General features: G+C 35.6%; 1 long non-coding RNA gene across 1 annotated transcript; it reads right to left on the bottom strand.

Annotated features, from left to right (window-relative positions):
• Nucleotides 1–1,590: 1,590 nt before the first annotated feature.
• LOC129283820 (uncharacterized) lies at nucleotides 1,591–6,626 on the bottom strand. Its single transcript, XR_010293744.1, has 3 exons — nucleotides 6,453–6,626; nucleotides 3,910–4,176; nucleotides 1,591–3,135 (listed from the first exon to the last, which is right to left on the bottom strand). It is a non-coding gene; the product is annotated as an uncharacterized LOC129283820 (long non-coding RNA).
• Between the last annotated feature and the right edge of the window lie 360 nt (nucleotides 6,627–6,986).

Here is a 6,986-nt window from a genome sequence, read left to right as displayed (position 1 = left end):
TTATAAATTTTGTACTTTTCACACAAACAGTTAGCACAGATATGGCAAGCTAAACTAAGTAAGGAATGTATACATGTACTCCTGAAAACTGTTTTATTACTGCTGATTTCATATAACTGATTTGGCCAAGAAGACATGTTAGAAAGACTTTATACAAAAAACAAAAGAAAATAACTAGATGGATTCTCGACTGCACACAGTCGAGATTTATGCCTCCGCCATTGCCACTAGATCAGAAATATGTTGCACAGGTAATTTCCCATAAATCTTCAAATTTGTTCTATTCTTTTTATATTAAATAATTTATGCCTTATCCCAACATAAATAAACAATGAATGTTCAGTGCATGTTTGAGCTGCTAAGAAAAAAATTTACAGGCCGGCTCGGGTAGGAATCGAACCCACGACCTTCTGGTTATCAGACAGGCGTCATACCACTTAACCACCGAGAAGCCCGATGGCTGGTAGCTGGTTTGATTCACATAATAGCAGCAGGTACAGTACTGTGTTGATTATATCACATAATAGCAGCCAATAGCCATCGGGCTTAATTCCTGGTGGTCTAGTTGTATGACGCCTGTCTAGTAACCAGGAGATCGTGAGTTCGATTCCTACCATAGCTGGCCTGAACATTTGGTGTTCACTTATATTTGGATAAGGCAAAAATTATTCAATAAAATTAAATCTACCCAACGGAAAACCTTGATTGATATTTTCTATTATCATATTGATCACTCTCATATATGCATCCAAGAACCATTAATATTGAATCTACAAGCAATTGTGACAAGAGACATGAACTCTTAGACCTTTGAACTTCTCAAGTCAATGTCATAATGGTTGCATTGTCCATATTTGAAATTGATCTATCGAAGTCTTTGGTTTATCACAAGAACAATTTCATGCATACACTGACCTACAATCAAACTTGATATATGAAAATAATTTTTAGTATTCATAAAACACAAGAAAATTACTAAATGGATAAAAAAGTTGTAAGTATATGACCTTTATGACCTTTGAACTTGGCCCTGCAACCCCCCCAAATTACCCCCCCCCCCCTATATCAAGCATATATGTACCAAGTTTGGAGTTACTTCCTCTAACATTCCTTTAGTTACACAAGAACAAGATATTTTAAGGCATACTGACCTCCGTGACCTTTGACCATGTGACCCCAAAATCCAATCAGATCATTCTCCCTCTATTATGTATATAAAGAATGTACCAAGTTTGAAGTTATTAGCTCCAATGGTTAAGTTATCACAAGAACAGGACATTTTAAGGTATATAACGACCTCTGTGACCTTTCACCCGTGACCATAAAATCAAAACAAAGTATTATCCCCCCAGGATATACCCTCATACCAAGTTTGATGTAAAACCACTCCACGGTTCTTGAGATTTCGACAAAACAAAACGGGACTGACAAGACGACCCGAAAACGTAATGCCTCCGGCCACTTCGTTGGCGGAGGCATAAAAAAATCATAAATATTCTAAATAAATTAAGAGTTAGCACAGATATGTCAAGCTTAATTAAGTATGGAATGCAGAATGATGTCATATACTCCTGAAAACTGTTTTTTTTTGCTGTTGATCTTATAAGATTTGGTTTGACTGAGAAGACAAGGTAGAAAGACTATATGTATATAAAAAAAAAAATCCCTGAATAAACTAAATAAATTAATGTACTTTTCACACACAGAGGTAGCACAGATATGGCAAGATTAAAGGACAAGTCCATCCCCCCCCCAAAAAAAAAAAAAAAAAAAAAAAAAACCTTGATTTGAATAAAAAGAGAAAAATTCAACAAGCATAACACTGAAAATTTCATCAAAATCAGATGTAAAATAAGAAAGTTATGACATTTTAAAGTTTTGCTTCATTTCACAAAACGCTTATATGCACACCTCAGTCGGTATGCAAATGAGGGAACTGATGACATCACTCACCCACTATTTCTTTTGTATTTTATTATATGAAGTATGAAATATTTTGATTTTCTCGTCATTGTCATGTGAAATGAAGTTTCATTCGTCCCTGAACACGTGGAATTCAATTATTTTAACATTTTGTGCTTCAGGCAAGGAGGTCCTAATCATCAAATTCGTAAAAATTGAAATATTGTATAATTCAAACAATAAAAAACAAAAGAAATAGTGAGTGACATCATTGGCTCACCTAGTTGTGCATATCACTGTTTTGTTGAAAATAAGCGAAACTTTAAAATTTCATGCTAGTTTGATTTTTCTCTATTTATTCAAATCAGCATTTTCCTGGGGTGGACTAGACCTTTAATTTGAAGATTAGAGACATTGAGTCAAATTTTCAAAAACAGTCAATGAAACATACACTACTCAATGCATCCTCTTCCCAGTGATACATGCTAGCAGGTTTTACATCCATATTTCATACTGTTAAGGTGACATTGCATTAACAAAGATATTACCTGAATTTCACAAATTTACTTTCGAGCTACATATTCCAAAATATATCCAGATCATCTCCTATAGTGGTACATGTTAGCACCAAGTTTCACATTTATATTTCAAATTGTTAAGGTGACAATGTGTTTAAACAAATAAATTTCACAAATTGACCTTTGACCTACATATTCCAAAATCCATTCAAATCGTCTTCCTAATGATGGTACATGTTAAACACCAAGTTTTTTACATCCATACCTCAAGCTGTTTAGGTGATATTGCTTTGACAAGAAAATAACCTGAATTTTACATACAAGGACCACATATGAAGTTCACACCTTACGCAGTCTTGAATAAATTAAGTTTATGAGCAAGTTTGGATAATCCATGTGGAGTTAGAAGTTTCCAATACATTCTGTAAATCACTGTAATAGGGAAACATTGAGTAAGCAACTCTATCAACGTCCGTCAGCATTCAATCAATCTCGGGATATTCAGTATATTTCAAAATCTGGTGAGAAAACTCTGCATAGATTACCTGATCCTCATCAAAGAGCCAAGGATACTTCAGTCGGTCATCAGTGATCCTTGGCCGAGGGACAGAATTTATGATCCATGCCCTTCTGTCTGCCAGTGTCTTCTGCATGCAGAACTCAACTCTCTTGAAGTCTGGCTGCCTTTTTTTCAGTGCTCATCCACTCTATGTGCCTTGCAACAGTGTCAGATTTGGAAAGAATAAAAAATTATACTTAAAAAAAGAAAAAACAAAGAATAAAAAATTATACTTAAAAAAGAAAAAACAAATAGATTTAGAATCCTCATTCATTTAGTTTCTGTCAAATCACTTTTCATCCGAGTCCTTAATAGATCTTATTTACAGCAAATTTTACTATAATAGCAAGTTTTATGCAACGACACGCCAGTCTTGTTGCCAAAGACAAGAACAGAAAAGCTCCACTTGGTCACACTTTGCGACTATCTGTCACAAACACACTGTACCAGTTAACATTTGGTGAAAGACCATAGCAGAACCATATACATGCAAATTAGACTAAAAAATTAACTTTAGGTAAAATCTAACAGAGAAATGCATTACAAAATGTCACAACAATGTAGCCACTGTAAGATTCCTGCATCAATAGTGATACTCAAACATTAGTAAGTTATAATGCAAGAAATATTCTCATATTTTATGCATTTACTCACATTTACTTAATTCATCAACTCTTAAGGTGCCCCATACACGTTTAAAGCGTTTTTACTGGCCAAGTTCTAATCCTCTTTAATAATCCTTCTGGTTGAGTCTCATATATAACTATGTCATGTGAAAAAGAGAAATGCCTTTAAGTTTGGCCATTATCAAGTAATATATTTATCTAGAAGGATGAATCAATTGCCAAAGAAATTAAATGGCATGCACTTGGGCAAGACTATGGCACATTGAGAGTTAATTGGGGTTTCTGTTTGGTACCAGATACTTACTCTCCACCATTCACCAGTTGCTGTGCACCGAGGACCACAGGTAGTTTGTAATTTTTACTCTCAATGGCCCTGTCACAAGTTCGTCCTCTTCCATGTCTGCAAAATCGTAGAATTTGTCTTGCCATGTCTGCAGGAAAAATATCTTCTTCTTTCACTCCAAATGTTGTGCACACCACCCTAAGCAGCTCCTGTTTTGAGGTCTCCTCTGACTTGTTGGTTACCAACACCCTTCTTTGATTTTGGCCATATATCAATAAAAATTTGTACCTGGAATGAAAAGTAATTGATTTTCTTACTAAACCTGAATTTTGAATAAATAATGTATGCAAAGAGCTTTCAGGATAAATGTGTGTAATCAAAAGATATTGCATGTACATGGACACAAATATTCAGTTTTTGCCTCGATGCAAGAGGCAAACAAGACATATTCCAATGTTTGTCTGGGTTTGGTGATACATATTCCATTCATTTATCTTTTTTTCTAGTATTAGTTTCCTGTCTTCGAATATTAGTAAACTTGAAGGGATGGTCCAGGCTGGAAATATTTATATCTCAATAAATAGAAGAAAATTTACAGAGCAAAATGCTAAAAATTTAATCAAAATCGAATAACAAATAAAGTTTTTGAATTTCAAATGATATTATTCCGGTGAAACAGTTCTAGGCATGTCTTTATGAATATTCATTAGGTTGGCTGGTGATGTCATATCCCCACTTGTTCTTTTGTGTTTTATTATGTGAAATTTGGTTTAATAAAAAAATTGCTACCAAGAACTAAAACAATTGGATTGACAACTGATTAAGTGGACTAGTTATTTATTGCCTCAACTTATTTCATCATAATGGAGACACATCATTTACACATGTATGAAAAAATGAAACATTTACGATGTCATGTAATGACATAAGAAAAAATTGAGATGTGACATCATCAGCCCACCTATTGAATATTCATGATGATGTGCATATTCCAAAAAATATTGATAAACTTTGAAAATCAATAACTTTGTTATTTGATATCCAAGTTTGATGAAATTTTCAGCATTTTACTGTGAATTTTACTCCATTTATATACTTTTAGATATAAATATTTTCAGCCTGGACCATCCCTTTAACTTCCCGCTACCAGGAAAGAAAATTGTATTGTAGTCTATTAAAAATTTTGATTTGAAATTAAAATACAGTACTATTACGACACAACGGTCCAGCGATGGTATTTCCATTTTTCATCACATGAAATTTCATTCATTTCATAATAACCAACCATACTTAAAATTCATACAAATTTCATACAATTCCACTATTAGTGACACATATGGAACAACACTTCCTAAATTAATAACTTAACCCATTTGTGACGAAATTCCACATTACGTGGTTTGGCCTCGGATTTTTCATGAATAGTTGTAGGGCCTATATATGAAAATACCAAGGAGACTCGAAAGTAAACACTAGAACTATTGGCATTACTTTTCTTTTGGTAACAATCATCGCCGCTATGGCTAGGGAAATGCGCATATCTTTCAGTTGTGTACAACTGTGTCCTAGATCTACTATCGTAATGTGCATGCATGCTGTAGAAATCGTCGAAACAAGGAGCCAGCCACGTTCCCACAACCACACGAACTTACCAAAAAAAAAACAGATTTTCACATGGAAAAACATATACAGACATATGAATTGTACTCCCGCTTAAAAATAAAGGATTTATTAAAACATACTACTTTGCAGCTAGCTGATCCATTGATCAAGTATTACTAATTAAATGAGGACTAATTAACCCGCAGTAGCAGAGTCTGTAGCCTAGGCCTAGACTGGCTAGAGACTAGACCCATAAAAAAAAAAGAATACAGATCAGTGGACTGAATGCTGTTGCCGTTCAAAAGTATAACATTAATTAGGACCACCGACACTGTACTCTAACCGTTAACGTAAACTTTAAAAAGTTAAAGTATAGATCTAGATCTAGACCCTAGTCGATAGTCTAACGATAATTAAGCCAGTAGGAGATCTAGTACAAAATTTTTCTTCATACTCGATGGCAGCCAACAAGTTTTTTTTTCAGGTAGGCCAAGCGCTAGCCTAAGTTAGGCCTAGGCTAGGGCCGGGACTAGGCTACGAGTACGACGTGTTCCACCATAATAATAAATCTAGTCCAAAGGCAAAGTCCAAGGCAAGCTCAAGCCTATAATATATAGCCATAAATAACTTTTAGGCCCTACATGTAGCCAGCCCCAATGCCTGGCTTCAACTTCAAGTTGAAGTCAGAATACATTTCTAGACCCATGCAACACTCCTAATCAAAATAAATGCAGCAACATTACAGACTAAGCCTAGGCAAACTCTTGAAATAATCCACTGCACTGACAGTGACACTGCCTGCTGCAGAGTGCAGTACAGTACGGTACTACAAGGGCTTGGTACGGTACGCGCACAATCCGCCGAGTGTTCAATTTCCGAGTCATGCAAGGCCAAGGAGGTGCCAGGAGTGGACTAATTCACGAGAATGCCCAACAGATTACTGATTAGATAAGCTTACTTACCGTTAACTATCTCCTGACAGTTCCATAATTTGTCTGTTCTCCTATAGTTTCAGTTAAAAAATTAGTTGAATGCAGTTAATTGCCTGAATTTCATGAACTTGAAGCTTAGCTAGCCCTTGGCCTTCGAAGCATTAAGCTGATTGTATCTGCACGGCGTACGTGTGTGTACGTGTGCATTTGTCTATGGTGTGTATATCATACATGTGCGGGTTGTGCGTTACACATGTGGTACTAGTACTCGGTGGTACTAGTACATCGACGCGACGCGCATAAAAAAAAGGCGCGAAAATGAGCGGGAGGGGTGGGTGGGGGGGGGGGGCAGGCGGGGAATGCGCGAAATTCGTGTTGAACATATAAAGTAGACAGGTTCAAAATGACAAATGATATATATGTACGTATAGACAGACAATGTTTAGTGACTGGGCAGACATATTTTGAAATTATACAAAAAGATAATATAGTCCTATATTAAAATAAAAAAAAAACACCAGCGGCCACCCCCGGCCCGACTATACCTTCAAGATCAACAACAAC

Source organism: Lytechinus pictus, chromosome 5, assembly GCF_037042905.1.
Source record: "Lytechinus pictus isolate F3 Inbred chromosome 5, Lp3.0, whole genome shotgun sequence".
NCBI lineage: Eukaryota > Metazoa > Echinodermata > Echinoidea > Temnopleuroida > Toxopneustidae > Lytechinus > Lytechinus pictus.
The sequence above is the reverse complement of the archived record's forward strand: the minus strand, read 5'-3'. Positions and strand labels throughout refer to the sequence as shown.